The sequence below is a fragment of the Bactrocera latifrons genome, unplaced genomic scaffold (assembly GCF_001853355.1).
Source record: "Bactrocera latifrons isolate USDA-ARS-PBARC rearing strain unplaced genomic scaffold, ASM185335v1 scaffold_273, whole genome shotgun sequence".
In the NCBI taxonomy this organism is placed as follows: domain Eukaryota; kingdom Metazoa; phylum Arthropoda; class Insecta; order Diptera; family Tephritidae; genus Bactrocera; species Bactrocera latifrons.
Window position 1 is genome coordinate 175,772 of NW_017536330.1, and position 18,502 is coordinate 194,273.

Sequence of the window (18,502 nt, forward strand, 5' to 3'; positions counted from 1 at the left end):
ATAGTAACAAACAAAGGAGCATTAATTCACAAAAAGAATAATTGAAACTCTCGATCTTAAACCAATAAATGAGAATTTAATAATAGCAGAAATTTATAATGAATTAACAATAACAATTAACCATGAGGAATATTTATATTTGTTACCTAGAATGGGCTACACTGAAATTCTTAGAAAACGGTAACATCTTGACATATTATGAGCATTCTTGGAATAATATGTCTATATTTGGCAACAAATCAATTAATTTTTCGCAATCCACAAACATTGATAGCATTACATATTACAACCATCAACAATAACTCAGAGGAATCATACATAACTAGCACAGCGAAAAAAATTGATGTACTCGATATTATATCTTCAAAATAAAACTACAAGTTCAGCAACATACAAGAACTTTCAACGTTTTTAATTCCTGTCGAAAAAAATTCAGTGCAGTAAACACTTAGTATAATGAAAATGGGATTTCTTACCTTAAGAGCTGCTACTTATGGGTTAGTACAGCTCTGTAAATATTGCCAAAATGTTAGGTTGCTCAACAGGCAAATACAAATCGAGGGGTTATTTGAGATAAAAATTAGCAGTTTACAACAACAGCAATTATCAGCAACAGCAAAGTAGTCAGGACTATTTTAAGAAATATGGGAGTTAGCGACGCGGCAGATATCATAAATAAATGCCACACTTAACCTAAACAAACATGAAAATTCCCGAATCCAAAATACAGCAGACAGAATGCGATATGAGATAAGCTGATAAGTCTAACAAAACTATATTAGTTTTAGTAAATAAGCAATCATTTTCATAGGTATAATAGGAGTAAGATGTCAGTGGTCAGTAAAGATGCATTAGTAACACAGACATCACCAAATAAATGCACTGCCTATAAAAATAATATATATTTTATTTTACTCACAACAAACTATTTCTTTGTTAACTCGCGCTCTGCCAAAAGGTTTGGTTATATATTTTTTTTGTTTCGTCGAGACGTTAGCGCAAATCAATGTTCTAATGAAATATGTAATTCTGGTGCGAATTGTGGCTAGTATACTAGGGATTGGCGACTGAATCTTTCGTTGAGAGTGGTTTCTGCGTAGCGTGTCCCGAACCCGATGCACAACCCTGCTAGAGCAGTAGTTCAGAACTTTTTCGTACATAATTTAATAGCGTTGTTGTTTTAAAACCCACGAACGCTCTCACGCACATGCTTGGTGAACAGACTTAGCAGTTAGACTTTAGCGATTCTTTAAACCGAAAATGTCATCATCTAAGCGTCATAACTGACTTTTAGAGCTTGGTTTTTATTTGTTGAGAGAGGACTTTACTTCTGAATTGCTTACTCGGAAGTAGCAACTGTTGCCAAGAGTTATTCTGCGTTGGATTTCGAGGCTGACATTGTTGTTGGTGTTAATACTGGTTCTAAGATAGACGAAATTATTTATTAAGCTACACGCTCAAAGCAAGGTGCTACAAAATACAAAAGGGCGAAGGATGTTTCATACACAACATTTATTACTTACAGTGACAGTCTAATACGTTACTGCACTCGATTTTCATCATCATCTATTCAGGATGACTCTGAATCGGAATTAGAAATTAAAAAAGAAAATCGTATCAATTTGTGAACACGCCGGAAAGTGGTATATAACGCAATCGTAGAATCTGCCGACTCAGAGCTCAGAGAGAAAATTTGAAATCCCTGGCTTACGCAAAATGCGAAAATAGTTTAAACCGAGATGAAGAGACAAAAGTCTCTGATCTCTGATCAATTAAAACTTATAAAATCAATCGCACCTACTCCACAACCGAGAGTACTGCTGCCACAAAGACGAGCCCTATAGGCAAGTTCAAGCATTCACATTAAAGTGCCAGCATTCGACACAGATACATATATTGTATGGATGTTGTGAACAGTGGCCGTCCTTCCGGGATAGTTTTACAGCCATCCTAAATTATCACAAGCTCAGAAATTGTATCGCCCAAGATACAAAACCAAATGTCAAAACGACCTCTATAGAAGCCTCATTAGACCCCAGCAAGTAGCAAAATAATTTAAATAAAACAATATAAACAAACSTCATGCGAACTGTGTAGAGGGGGGCACAAGCTTAAATTTTGCGAGGAATTTAAAATTAAAAAAAAAACAAAAAAATGAATATTAGTGATCGAAACAATTTCGTACGAACAGAAACCCTCTATACCAAGTATTTGTCACATGCACATAGGCTTAAAGATTGCGAAAGCAAATTTAATTGCGTATACGGCCATAAAAGACATCCTTCAATGTTACATATAACAAATTATTTCAGCTTACCTTAAAATAATCTTAAAAGGGTCACGGGATTAATTCCTGAAACAACAAACGCAGAAAGTCGCCAAGATCCACCAAGGTGCTCAAGGGCATTAAAAACTCAAACGCTACCCAGCCAGAATCAAAGTAGGTACTACTACCCACCAATGATAATTGTTTAAATTCAGAGCCTTAATAGACCAAGGATCACAAGGATCTTTTATAGCATCTAGGGCACAAAACACGCTACGGTTGCCACTAATTCAAAACTCAAATGAATTTTGTCTCAATACCCTAATTTTCCTCAAAAGCCGATAGGCGCCTAAAAACAGAAGCCATTGTCTTACCGCAATTAGAAACTATGCTTAATACCTATGATATAAATATTGCCAATGCTTGATATTTATAAGATAGCTAGGTTTCACATCTAAAGCTAGCAGACCTAAACTGCAAACCCCCTTCTCGACCAGATCTGTTAGATAGCGATCTTATACCGTAGATAATACTCGAAGGTATTCAGCAAATTTCAAACACACTTCGTGGGTTAGATCCTAAGTGGACTAATTGCGGAATCAGTCACAACAATGACAGCCCAATTTAAGGAAATCTCAAACGAGTACCTCAATTCACAATTGAGAAAATTTTGTTAATTAGAAGAACCCATATCAGTCAGAACCCCTGAAGATAAGTACTGTGAAGACTTTCACAAAGCCACAATTACTAGATCAGAAAATAGTCGATCGTCGTACGACTACCACCTAAACAACAATTTCCTAACACACTCGATTTAGGTCACACTACAGCAGTTTCTAGTTAAAGGAAAAAGACTTACTTACAAAATGGGAACTCAAATCAGAAAATGATGGTGTGTTAGAAGAATACCTCTATTTGGACCAAATAGAGGAAGTAAACCCAGGGAAAGAAACGGCAAATACTACTACTTTTACTTGCAACATCATGCAATAGTAAAGCCACACAAAAAACCAACAAAAGTAAGAGTTGTCTTCAATGCCTCAATAACCACTAGCTCGGGGAATTCTCAAAATTATATACTATTTACGGGACCCACATTCCAAACAGACTTAATGCTCTTGATAATAAATTTGCGTACATTCAAATACGTTTTCGTTTTCGAATTATGTTCCGAAGATCCCCTCAAGTTCACTACGTGACTTCAAATTAAAAATAGTTGCCTTTGGCGTAAACTGTGCACCATATCTAGCCATTCGAACACTCCACGAAATGGCAGAAAGCAGAAAGTTAGAATTTGCTCTGGCCAAGAGTTAGAATTTGGAAATTCCAAGTCAGGGTGATGGTACTAGGTCAGTATAGTAAAACCCTCAAAGGGGTTGGCGTTCGCATGTGTCATTTTTTTTAATGACCCTTTAAATTTTTTCCTTATTTCCCATGGTTTTCCATCTTAACAAATTAATTTTTTCCAATCAGGCGTACTAAATGGTCCAGATATACGAAAGATGATTCAAAGTGATGCATTTTTTGATTGACGCTGAATTGAATGCATGGCAGGCAATCAAAGAAGTAATAGAAGGCGTGTTGGGAAAGCATCGTTCTAACAACTACGATGTTTCTGTCGCAAGGATGTTAAGAGCATTCTTGGAAATTGTTTTTTTTTTTTTGTTTTGCTTTTTGCCGAAATGTTACAACTAATAACGAAAAAATAGCAAGATAAGGAAAAAATTTAAAAGGTCATAAAACACAACTGACACATACGAACGCCAAACCCTTTGAGGGTTTTACTATACTGACCTAGTGCCATCACCCCCCAGACAATAATAAGAACAAGTGAAACCTCTTCGCTTAGAAAAATGGTCCCAGTTCGCAAACAATCGAAATGACAATTCTCAGATTGAAATTCCACGTTCGGTAAAATATTCCCCCGAACACAAACTCGAATTACACGGTTTCTGTGACGCCTCAGAGAAGGCATACTGCGCTACTAGCTACGTTTGCACACAAAGTGACAGCGCGACCACAAGCCACTAGTTAGTAGCAAAAGCAAAAGTTGAGCTATGTTGCTCACTACTACTTTCGAAATTAGTAGCCATGGTGCAAATCCATTTAAAGATGACAAAATGCAAATTATATCTGTGGTCCTATTCCGAAATTATACTAACCTGGTTAGAAAAACCACCACAAGCATGGAAGACGCACATTTTCTATCGAAAGTCACAAATACTCGACCTAGTGGGATCAGCCACGTGGCGACACGTAGCCAGTGCTGACAATCCTGCCAATCTTTGTACAAGAGGATGTAAACCACCTTGCCACACCCACCCTCTGGTGGAATGGCCCCCCATGCGTAATAGACTCTTGTGATTCTTGACCCCAATCATCCACGCGCAACATAATCGCAACAGAAGGTCAAAAAATCGCCACCTTTCACATATTATTGAATAAACTCAACATCCTTGAACGATTTTCATCGTTTCCAAGAGCCTTCAGATAAATTGCTTACATGTTCGAATTTATAGAGCAACTCAAAACGAAAGTTATGGGATCACCTAAGTAATTTACCATGCAATACAATGACGCTAGAGTTACAAAAGGCAAAGGTAATAACACTAATCACATATACGAAAGCGCGCTACTTCTCTATGTCACTACTAAGAGAGTCGAAGCCAATTGATAAAAAAGCTCASTCTTACTTCTTAACCCATTTCTAGAAACGAAAGGTCTGCTTCGTGTCAGTGGCCATCAATTCAAGCCTAACATACAATGAACGCCACCCCATAATAATTCCAGAGAGATCTCCATTTGCCACATTATTCCTCAATTACATCCACACATTAATGCTACATGCCGAACATCGCCTCATGCAACATATCGGTCGCCAATAGTATTATATCCTCCGTCTGAAGGAGAAAATCAAGGAGTGCATCTTTACGTGCAAGATTTGCACTATGCACAAACAGAAGATGCGAACGCAGATTATGGCAGCACTTCCACATGAACGCTACAATTTCGCTCTGCCTTTCACCACAACAGGTGTTGATTTTGCTGGGCTTTTTCAGGTAAAGGCCTCCATGTTAAAGTCTCATACTCTCCTGAAAGAATATGTGGCTGGCTTTGTATGTTTCACGACAAAGGCTGTACACCTTGAGATAGTAATCTGTCAACGGAGGCTTTGCTGGCGGCATTTGCTCGCTTCGTCGCTCGACGGGCTACCCATCAAATATCATGAGCAATAATGGCAAAACATTGCTTCGAGCTCAACGAGCGAGAGAAAAGCAGTTTGTGGACTTCCTTAAACAAGTGTCACCCGACATCGTACAAAAGTATGCCCCCTAAGGAATCAGTTGGCAATATATACCCCTTCAAATCTCAATTCAAACGAGTAGCTGGAAATTACAAATTCAATTATGAAGAGTTCACAACGTTATCAAATCGAATTGAAACCGCAAAACCCCTTAGATTTCACCGCCTTAACTCCAGGGCATTTTCTAAAAGGAGCACCCATTCTGGCCATTCCATTGCCAGGCGTGGAGTCTCTATCCCTAATAAATCGATGGGAAGAATTTAAATTCATAATTCCAGTCGTTGATGGAAAGACGAATGAAAGGATCTCCACAAAGGTATCGAAAGACTCCTCAACAAGCGCCAAAACTTGGAGATTGTGTCTTCATTCATGATGACTGTATGCCCCCTACCGAACAGCGGCTTGGTGCCCAAAACGGAACGCTAACCAGATTGCTCTTGAAGCTGTGCTTTCTACCAACCTCCGATGATCGCTAGAAACACGCCAATACTAACCGTTAAAAATAATAAACCGTCAATTCCACATATCGTAGCACGATTACCAATGCCACGAGCTGCAGTTGCAACTGCACTTACAACAGGCAACTGATCATCGCTGACCTCAGAAGGGCATCGTATAAAATATCTCCTATGTCTACGCCCGCATCGTCTGCACCATTGCGTGATCTTTTGAGGGATGCGACCATTACAACGTCAGCAATTTGCCCAGGCACACGGGCATTGCCAGAACTGCCTATCACATACGCATAGGATTCAAGAGTGTGAGTCCAGGGGTCTGTGCCAAATCTGCAACAGGCCGCATCACACGCTGCTACATCGCACCTCGATGCGCGACGTCAATCGGCCATCTCTCCCTCGCAGCCGTTCAACAAACCATCAACCCGTAACTCGTGCAGTACATCTGCGGTTGGAACATCGATTCGGCGTCGACAGTCTAGACTCCAACTACGTCGATCCATAGGCCTTAGTATGGCTATATGAGTCTCAGGCCCCATCTCACAATATAATACTTCCACACCACATCTTCATGCAATGAGTGCAAAAACGGTTTGCGCCAATGGTTCTTCTCGATGAGTTTAAACCTGGCGGAGTAAAAGGCTCAAGTCATGCTCATAAGAACAAGAAAAGTGGAGTGGTGTGTGATTCATTTACAGTCACACCTAAAATGTCTGGGAGTAATAGTAGACTCAAGGCTCAAATTTAAGGACCACCAAGAATACACTGCAGGTAAAGCGAACAAAATCCGGAATGATAGGAAATAAAGACCAAAAGGCATTTTTTACTCGTAAAGGTAAAACATCGGTTATGTTATATGCGGCTCAAATATGAGTCCAGGCGCTAGGCATTAGAGCATCTACCAGAAAAATAAACACAGTGCACAGGCCTCTGCATTAAGAGTTATCACTACTTTCCGCACAATTTCGAGCGATGCTGCTGAAGTAATAGCCAGTATGATACCCATTGAGATCCAGGGTGACGAATACGAGCAAGTGTACAAATTATCAAAGCCAGCCAAAGGAGCCAAAAGAGGAGAGAAACTGGAAAGCTTAACTATACGGCAGCAGCAGTGTCTTATCACTCCCATGAAGTGATACTTAATCAGGTAGTTCCGTATGAGAGCCCGGAGTTAGGAGTACGCGTTTAATGCTTCCTCCTACTAAAAAAAACCACCACATCTTCATTACACACCACATCATCTTTACATTCCTCAACACGCTCACACAAATACCACCACATAACGAATCCAACACACATGAGGACAAAAAATAACAAAAGGGACCGACGGACGGAGCACCTCCACTTTTCATGATTTCGATACGATCTCGCACACATCAACTCGCGTTCCTGCGATCCTTTTCAGTTGCTATTTTCTTTGCGCATTTTTTTCCTTCAACTACAAAGTGAATGCCGCGAAACTTCTATTTTAAGCAGGCATAATGCTGTTCATTATTTATGAATCAAAAATTACCCTCGATTTCCAATTAAATGTATTAGCTCCAGTCACTCAAACTCTCCACACATTATTGTTGGATGCGATTCCCCTCATGTAGTTATATGCCGTAACCGTAATTGCGACGGCCAACGAACGGTGGCTGTCTAATGCCCACTATCAAAAGTAAAATGCATTGATGGGGATTCTTCTTTTTCTTCACTGGCGGAGAAACGCTTACAGCGCGACAGTAGTGTCTCCTTTTCGCCAATTGGAGAATCCTTCGCAGAGCTTTTCTATCGAAAACTCGCAACGTCGACTTATCAGATGTCAGGAAGTACTTGTCTTGCCCTTGTTCACCACTAGTCCCATTTGGTTCGCTGCCTTGTCCATTGTGGAGAAAGCAGAACTAACAGCGCCAATGGTATCAATATCATAGTCGTACGTCAACAGCTGTACAATCTTATAGATACCTTCTCTGCTTACATCTGCAGGTCGAATTATTTTCTCCAGCAGCAGATTGAAAAAGTCACACGAAAGGAGTCGCCTTGTCTGAAACCTCAATTGGTTTCGAACGTCTCGGAGAGGTCCTTCCGGATCCTGATAGAACTTTTGACGTCGCTTATCGTCAGTTTACCGTATTTGGTTTGCGGGAATACCAAATTCAGATAAGGCAGCATTATAAGAGTGTATAAAAAATTTTATATTTAAGAAAGAAATAATTACTAGAAATCGAGAAATTGCAAGGTAAAATTTGCAAAATTTTCAGCTTTAAATGCAAATATCTCTAAAACTATAAGTTTGCAGCTATAACTATATATTTTCTTAATCTGGAGCATCAGCCCTATCCAACCATATCACTTTTAACCCTGAAATCGTGGGATGGTATACTAAAAATTCCCCAAAAACATTTATTAATTGAGAGCTAACGAAATTAAATGCTTAAATAAAATTATTATCATAATGGAAATGTTATAAAAAACGGAAATTTTTCAATGCTCTCATGCTGGAATAAGTTGGACATTCCTTTAACCCTACCCCTAGCGTGACATGCTTCGATAAATGTGTTATAACAATTCCATTGAATGTAGGAATATCTTCATAGGATTTTGGTCTACTTACATGAAACAAAAGCAATCTTAAATGGATTCAATTCCATTGAATGTAGGAATATCTTCATAGGATTTTGGTCTACTTACATGAAACAAAAGCAATCTTAAATGGATTTGATCGATTTCTTTGGGAGACGTCATATACATCAGAGTAATAATTTCTCCTCCCGTTTTCCTTTAAGTGCTGAACACGTAGAGAGCGAAAGATTTCAAACGACATCTGTGAAATATAAAATACACACGTTCTTAACACCACAGCTATTTACAGAGCTGCACAACTACAGCTTAGGGTTTTCTACTGCCTGCCGTTTTGATTTAAAAATCGCCCATTGCTCTATGAAAATCATATTCTAGGGATCAAAATAAGATACTTTGCCATACCTCTAAAACGAATTTTGATGTCCCCCAATTTGGGTCGAACTTTTGGGTAGGGACAAATTTTGAAAAATCCTCCTTTGACCCATTTAGAGTGCTCCAATCGAGTCTAAATTTATGACCGACCCCCACTAACTTTGAACGGCCGATCCACCCATGCCAGTGGCACACCCCCTGGAGCTCCCCTGGGGGTTCCCCATACAATCATTTCAAAAAATCACAAGTTTTGGTGATTTACATGAAAAAAAACAGCTAAATTGCTATGTTTTTTCTTTATTTATTTATAATAATATCTATTTTTCCTCTTAAGAAATTTATTTAGTCAGAACATATGTAAATGAAAAAAATTAATTTAAATGAGTTATAGAAAAGAAATTTAAAAAAATTATTGTTTGAAATCTTTTTTACTTTCAAGTCTGTGCAATTTCGCACGCCATAACAGCCTCTACATTTTCCGGTATAACCCGTTTGGAAACGCTAGCAATTGAACATGTCGTTCCGTTCCTTGTGTGTGTGATGGAATTTTTGGATCATTAAACGGTGGATCATCTTGATTTAAATATTCTTTCAATGTATCGTACGGAATGCTTCGCGTGAATGGTGGTTCAAATACGATATTTATATCTTGTGTAACTTGTGCAATTAAAGTTTATATCTGGTTTTTTATTAACTCTAAGTTCCATTGGCTCGTCAACATCGATAGCGTAGAATTTTCTTGATGGCACAGTCGCGCTCTTCTTTCCTATCATCAAACAACATTGATAACAAGATATTTTCCGAATGCGCATAATATGAATTATCATTAATTACTTGATTGACAATTTTGCGTAAGCGAAGTTCTAGAAATCGTGACCAACCAATGAACTTGAAAAATAATGCACTGCCGTACACGACAGAGCTGTAAYACTTGATATTGAAGTACATTGGCACATAACATTTAATTATAAATGCAACCAGAATTCTTAAATTTGCATCTGGATTTTCCGTTGTCACATATAATCGCAATAATCTAGCGGCCTTGGTGAGCCACCGAGAATGTACAATCTTCCCTGGTTTGATGTTAGCCAGATCCCCCGGAACCACACCGCTAGAAATTGCATGGGCCACGTCGTATAAGTATTTCGAATCAGTGGAAAATTCTTTTTTTTTCTGGAGCAGGGGGCATATTTTGCAACTCAATTTTCTGGAAACCGTCCACCACCTAAAAATATATAATAATAAAATAAATAAAAATTGTTGACAATTATAATAAATGAGTGATAGCAATAGCTTACCGGAAGAGTTTCACAAGTTTCGATTTGACGGCTCAGTTTTCCGGTTGCCGATCTTGGTCCAGTGCTGGTTGATTTATCCAAAGCTTCAAATTGAAATTACATTGAAGTGTAGAAGGCAAACAAACCAATGCAATTGTCTTTTTAACAGCAATTCGAATCGTCGCATAATTCCACCGTGTGGGCCAGTGTTTGTTGGCTCACCGTCAGTGCATATTCCAATTAATGTATCCAGTGATATATTTTTATCACTGAAAAAACCGTTTAATTTGGTTGTTTTGTATTCAGCGGTTTCATGTTCCAGTCTTACGTAACCAATAAATTCAGATTTGGGTTCTCTCAAAATAACAAGATGAGGTTCTTTTTCCATCCTAGTATCATACTTCTCATCAATTTTATCTATCGTTAAAGTATCATCTTTTCTGCCATCGAATGAAAACGCTAACAAATTGGTATCATCTAACCGTTTGCGAAGCACTTCTTGTCTGCATTTCTCTTTTTCTCTGCGAACTTTCGATTTATCCATGATGAGAAGTTAACATGCTTATCTTTAATTTTGTTGCTCCTTGCTTTTGCTCTTCAATTTCCATMATAAATGCATTCATTGTTAGTCTGATTATGTTGATCGTGCCCCCAAACGTCGAAAGTTAGGGCCCCAAAAATGAAATGTGCAGTCTTTGGACGAAGTGTGTGTATTCTTGCAGCAAATGTTGTGCAAAGCACAACATACGTTTATAATACTACATGCAAATCCAGGCTCATAATTTAAAGACCGTTGCATGCATCTAAATCTGCTTTTAAGTAGGCCAATAGTGTGCTCTACAATATTTCTAGCAGCGGCATGTTTTTTGTTAAAAATATGTTGCGGAGATCCATTTTCAGCGCTCCTAAATGGAGTCAAAACGAAATTTTCTAAAGYATATCCCGAGTCCGCCAAAACAAAGTGTCCATTTAGCGCCCTGGAGAAATATAACCGAGCCTGACTGTTATTCCAAATAAAAGAGTCATGACAGGACCCAGGATGTGTACAATCAACAGCAATTATCTCCATGTTGTAATTACAGACCTTGGGACCACAATACATAGTAAATTGTTTAATCAAATRTATKGATTTTAGAACATACCACCATGGCATTWAGGCTAWAGTATCCCTTTCTATTGAAATATACAGAGTCATTATTTACGGGCTTCTTTATGCGGATATGTGTGCCATCTACGCATGCGATAATATTAGGAAGCTGGAACTTATTGTTAAATATTCCTTTGACTTTTCCATATCCTGCGGTGTCATTTTCAATGTGATGGTATCATTGCATATTAAAATCTCCAATTTTCAAATAATTTTGTGCAGTATTTTGCCAAATGTACTCCTGCCAATGTTGATATGGTGGTCCTTTGCTATTGCCAATTGGTAGGAACCAATGGCCAGATAGCGAAGGACAGCAGCCAATTGGATTGAGTGGGAYAGMYTCGATGGCTTTAAATGGGGACTTAGTTTATTTAAAACAAATAAAAATAACTCCTTACTTAGACGGAACGACTGAATAAACACGCCACTATTATTATGGGCACAAATACGTTGTTGAATTTAACTTACCGTTATTCAGAAATTTTAAGAATGCTAGAGGCATTCCTCAGATGTCTGTTACGACTAATTTCCATAATTACACGCCTTCTTTTGGCTTCAAAACAAGCAATTGAAAAAATAAATGGCATTTTACAATATTTATAAATTTTCAATAAAATCCTCTCAGATGCTTGTCAGCTGTTTAGAATGAGGAAACAATGGGCAAATATCGATAACCAAGTTTGTGAAATTGGGAGCACACGAATTCACTTTCACAGGAAATTGTTAAAATCACATTGTGAAATTGAAAGGTGAAACTAGGAGCACGGCTGTATAAGTTATAACAATCCGAAAACATAGCGTTCAGAGTTGTATTTGCGTAAACTTATTTTAGTATGCAATCCAACAACAAATTTTTAAAACTATTATAAAAATTTATGATTATATGATTTTACGATGCTTTATGACACTTTGTAATTACCCCAATTGAAAAAGAAATTTTAAAAAATGGAACGCCATTGAATCGCCTTTCGAAGAAAAATTTGAAGCATCGTAAATAGTTTCAAGAGTGTCAGGTCTATTGGAAATATTTTATTTATTACCATTAGAATATTTTCAGAACAAGAAAAATCAAATTATTGGGAGAAGAGATGTCACATGTATTTGATATGCTATTTAAACTTTATGCAGCTACACATATTTCCTCGGTAAATCTTATAGCTTGTACTAGCATTCAATGTCCGAAATTGCAATCAACTCAAATTTGATACAAATAGTAACAGATTCACAGACTAGTTCAATAAGAAAAATTTAAGATGCAGATAATGGCGTTACTAAAAAATCGTCGGTCCTACGAATATCATGAAAGAATTCGACATATGTATGCTGTTTGATTTGGGGGAGCCTTTGTGTGAAATACAGCGCATTCGAATAATAATAATACCCATCGATTACCCTCCACCCGCCACCCGACGCGAGGGGCGCAATCCGCGATCGAGCGGAATTAGCCGAGTCATAAAAGGCAAGAGAGTTTTAAGCGTTGGGATCTTAAGCTGCTCAGCTACAGAAACAAAAACTTCAACAGCCAAAATTAAGAATTAGAGTAAAGTTTATAATTTTTAAATATAATGGCAACCCTTCTCGTGCTCAGTTGTGAATTTTGGTGCTCTGTCGAATTTATTTAATTTATATTCAAGACTTAATTGTGAAAATATTTGGATTAATTGATCTTTTAAGATAAGTATCAGTGTTATATTGTGAATTTACTTTTATTCTGTGTTAGCTAGTTTAAATTTATTGTGCCGAGTCATTTTCAATTTGTTTTTGTGCTACATTTTAAATAGTGCAATTGTTAGTGTTAATTTACATTGCTAACTTAAATTTTTCTCCTGTTTTTATTCGGTTCCATCTTTGTCCACAGCTGTTTCTTACTTTTCGTGCGTTGCAGTGCATCTCAAACTGCTCGCTACATTGGTTACATTCATTTGTTACAAATATATTATTATTATTTTTTGCTCTTTTTACTTTTATTATTTAACATCTTTATATTTTTGTTTAATATTGTTTTTGTTCATTATGACTTGTAACTTTCCGAACTGCTCTGTGAAAGGCTTTGTGATGGGCTTGCCCATCTTAAATGTGCTGGACTGACAGGTAGGATCTTGGATTCTATTCTTGACAGTAAGGGATTGCGGTGGTCTTGCTTAAAATGCAGGCCAACTGAAATTGAATTGTTTAAAGTTTTTAAGCAGGCGCGMAATGGTTTCAAGGAAATTGGTCGTGATCTTGAAACCCTTACTGAAAAATTTAGGCGTTATACAACGCTGTTTCAATCGTTTCAATGCCTTAATACTCAGGAAGAGAATCCAAAAACTTCATCTAAACGTAAACGTCTGATGAAGATATTACTGTATCTTCCTTAAAAAGAATGCCTCCACCCACTATTGACCTCATTAATCTCTCATCCCCTTGTCCTCAAGGAGAGAAGGTTCCGTCTGCTCAGAAGAGAAAACTGCTACTGAACACGGTACGCGGAAAACATCTCAAAATCCGCTTCCAAATACCTACAAGTCAGATAATAAAAACTTAGTTGTTATACCGCGGAAAAAGGCAATTTTTGTCTCGAGATTTGCTGCGGATACCGTAGTCGGTGATATAATAAGTTACATCTCCTCGAAATTAACAACGGCAGATACAGACGTCCGCAAATTTAATTTCAAGTAAAACCGGGATATTTCGTCGTTTAAGATTGACGTATCCGCTGACAGTTTTCAATTAATACTTGACAACTCATTCTGGCCCTCTGGAGTATTTGTGCGCAAATTCGAGCACAAACGTGATAAGCCCCCTGTAGCCCGCAGAAGAAATTCCGTGAATACAAAAAACTAACAAACAGTAATTCGGTGACTATTTATAATCAAATGTTAACTTTGCTCATAATGATACACAAGGCCTTTGTTTTTTGTTTTCGGTTAAACTTTGCGACAGCTAATTTTAGGAAGATTAATTACGAACTTTCTAAAGTAACTTGGCCAGATTACAGTGGCAATATTGAATTTAGTGCTTCCCACTTTAATGAAACTATTTTAAACTTATTTGGAAAATATGTTCCGAAGTGTGTTGTCACTCAAAAAATTAGTTATAATTTATGGTTTTCGAAAGAATAATGTAAATTAAAAAATAGAAAGTCTCGTGCTTTTAAGCTTAAAAAAAAAACTGGTTTAGTTGCTGACTATTCAAAATATTCTAAATTGCGCCGACAATTTGCTGAACTTAACAAAATATGTTATAATAATTATATAAATAAAGTAAAAAATAATATTATACGTAATCCATGGTTTCGTCAACTCCAAACGCAGGATTTCTAATTTTCCGTAAGCTATGAAATATAAGTCTAGTATGTCCAGTGACAATCACACCATTTGTTCCAAAAAATGTTCCGCAACAGCACAAGTTATGTCCGCTTTCTGTTATTAATGCACCTACCATTTCCGAAGCAGACGTCTTATATCAGTTAAATATATTAGAAAAATCATATAATTATGACCCAGATATGATTCCCTCGTGCTTTCTTAAGAAATGTGCCAAATATATATACTAACCCCTAACAAAACTATTTAATTCATCTCTTATGCAAGGCTTATTTCCATCCATATGGAAAAAGTCATTTATAAATCCTTTGCATAGGAGTGGATTTAGGCCATCTATTGAAAACTATAGGGGAATAGCAAAGTTGTCTGCAATACCTACACTTTTTGAAGCAATTATAACAGACGACATAACCTTCCGGATCTCTCCACTAATTTCTTGTTCTCAGCACGGTTTACGTAAATCTACAATAACTAATTTGCTTGAATTTGTACAACATGTATCAACGGGTTTTAGGGAGAATAAGAATACTGATGTTATATACACAGATTTTAGTAAAGCTTTTGATAAAGTAAACCATTCAATTCTTTTGAATAAACTTGATCTTCTTGGTTTTCAACCAATATTTATTTCTAAAATGGGTTGCTTCTTATCTTAGTAATATAATTCAGCAAGTCATATTTAACGATGCTCTTTCCGACATAATCAATGTTCCTTCAGGCGTTCCTCAAGGTAGCCATCTCGGACCAATTCTGTTCTTGTTATTTATTAATGACATATTATCTGTTGTTAAGTTTTCAAAAGTTTTATTGTATGCTGACGATGTGAAACTTTTTAAATCATTCACCTCGAATAGCGAAAGATGTCARTTGCAAACAGACTTAAACAACCTAGTTYYTTGGTGTGTTAGAAATGACATGCCATTGAACCTTAAAAAATGTAAAACGATGTGCTTTTCACGTAGATCTGTAGACCCTACTTCATACGTAATACAAAACTTTAGGTTGGAGCAAGTATACAGTTTTGCTGATCTGGGTTACTCCCAGAGTTATGGACACCAAACTCAATTTTAATCTTCACACATCTTCCATGGTTTTTAAGGCTAAAGGTGCTCTTGGTTTTGGTAAACGTTGGTCTAAAGAATTTATAGATCCGCTTACCACAAAAATTCTTTTTACATCTTTGGTGAGGCCTATATTAGAGTATGCCTCCGTGGTATGGAACCCTTGTTATCAAGTTCATTCTGAGAAACTAGAGTCCGTTCAAAAACAATTTTTACTTTTTGTCTTAAATCATTTGCATTGGGATTCCAATTTAAATCTTTCCCCTTACACTAACCCTTTAAAAGCTTATAAATCTCCCTACACTCGCTAGTCGTAGGGAAATGCTTGGTATAATATTTCTTGTAAAACTCATCAGTGGGTAAGTCTGTAGCCCATCTCTCTTGTCTGATATTAATTTTAACATTCCCGCTCGCTCTACCAVVCAGTTTAGACCTTTACTTTTAAAATTTTCTAGAACAAATTTCGAGTTAAACGAACCATTCCGCCGCATATTTCATGATTTCAGTTCTCATTCCAGCACATTTAATCTAACAGACTCACTCTTTACCATTAAAAAAAAAAATAATATTTCATCTACAAGTAAAATTTAAATATTATAATCTTTAATACAATTCTTAATTTTAACTGCTGAAATTTTTGTTTCTGTAGCTGAGCAGCTTAAGATCGCAACGCTTAAAACTCAATTGCCTTTTATGACACGGCTAATTCCGCTCGTTCGCGGATTGCGCCCCTCGCGTCGGTTGGGCGGGAGGAGGGTAATCGTTGGGTATTATTATTATTATTAATTAAATTGTTGATTGATGATACGCGTTTACAGCAGGCATTATTAGTCTTGGCGAAAAGGTCACACAGAGTTCAGGTGAACCTGTTACACAGGTATGTACAGCTGCGCAAAACCTAAAATAACTACTTTTTTATTTTAGTGTTTTTATGTGCTTTTAGATGACCTTTTCCAATTTGCTGGTGTAAGGTCAAATAACGTAAGATTGTGTACATGTAAGTATTTGATTTATTCCTTAACATTTATTGAATTGTTCATAACTGCAGATAGAAATTGTGATGTGTGCAGTTGTATAAAATGTGCGTCGCTTGGCCAATTACACTGAATTGGTATTGCCTTTGCCGAATGCGATTCAACAACATCATGTTTGCAACAATTATGCTAATCGTTCGTTTAATGGCATATATAAATAAACAACAGTGACTAAATGAGTAGCGACGTCACATCACATTCATATTCACATCACTTCATCACATCGAAATACATCTATCACCCCATAACCAAAAGCACGCATTCACCTCATTACGCGAATTATGGTTTTGGAATAAAAAAAAAAGAGCTTCGGTTAGTGCGAATTTAAGCATTTACTATATGCACATAAGTATATAATTACTACATGGTTAGATTATGGGAATGTAACTGCCGAGAGAGCACTGCACTTTAACACACACACGCACATGCATCAACAACACGATCCAGCATACYAATTATAACAAAAGGAAACGAGAAAGGATCTCACGCATTTTTTGTCGATACGATATATTTAACGTGTAAAACCAATTTTTCCAACCCACTTTGTAATAATTCTTAAGTGCATTTTGCTCTAAATAAATATTTGTACGACTATTTTGGAATTTAGAGCATTTGTCCCTTTAAAAAAAATTGTGAGTGTACAATAGGGTGAGTTTTGTACATCGTCCTTCCAGCCATATAGAAAGGCACTGTGGCAAAATAAAGACAAAACAGAATTAAGATTTCAAAAAAAAGAACATGTGAAAAAGTGTGACAACAAAAAACTAAAAGTTAATAACAAATGACAAAACCAAAGTTATAAGCAAACAACAAAAACGTACCGGTTAAATCAAGCAGCAAGTGCAGTGACCTAAAAGAACATATAGTACATACATACATGGGTATGTATATATAATATAATATATACTGTGCTACAGAAAGTACATTCTGTGCTACAGAAGTACATATACATATATAAAAAAATATATATATATAAAAAAAGACAAATATATGTGGGTTCAATGCCATTAAAACAGGTACCTTTCTTTTTTAAACGTTTATTTTAAATATAACCATACCAGTCACTTAAACTTTCGTTGTTTTACTTAGACACTATTTATCTGATTTGTAAAGCTGTGTTGTTTTCAATAGTACATGCTGTTTAATAGTTTAAATCCAAAATTACACATTTTGTTGTTATTTTCAAGTAAACGTAGGTATTCAAAGCGAGGGACACAATCGCACGCTGCTAAGTTCAAAACCCAAATTTGACCTGTGAGCGTCCGTGGGTAGGCTATCTAGTTCGAGTCAGAATTGTTAATTTTGTACTTGGTACGGTTGCTGTATTTGGTACAGTTGCGTTTTGTTGCTACGAGATCTTGTTGACCGTACGGTCGAGTTTACTGATACAACATTCGGCCGTTCTGATGGTTCATTCGCCCCGAATGAATCACTCCATTTGTCCATGTATTCCTACACTGTGATTGTCTTTGTCTGGGGTCTCCAATTTTCATTACCTCATACCTGCCATGTTTAAACCTAGCAGGCACCTTATGAGGACCCAAGAATTTAGGTTTCAAATTTAACCTCGGTCCGAATTGAGTTCTCTTAATTGCGACTGGGTAATTTATTTTGTATTGAATTTCAGGTCTTCTCTTAGAATTATAATTTCTACAGTTTTCTTGTGCAGTTTCTGAAAGTTATTCTGTGCCTCTTTTTGCTCAAACTATCTTT

At 36.8% G+C, this 18,502-nt stretch overlaps 1 pseudogene; it reads right to left on the reverse strand.

Moving 5' to 3' along the window:
* Positions 1–10,112: 10,112 nt before the first annotated feature.
* Positions 10,113–18,299, reverse strand: LOC108969977 (annotated as a pseudogene).
* Positions 18,300–18,502: the final 203 nt, after the last annotated feature.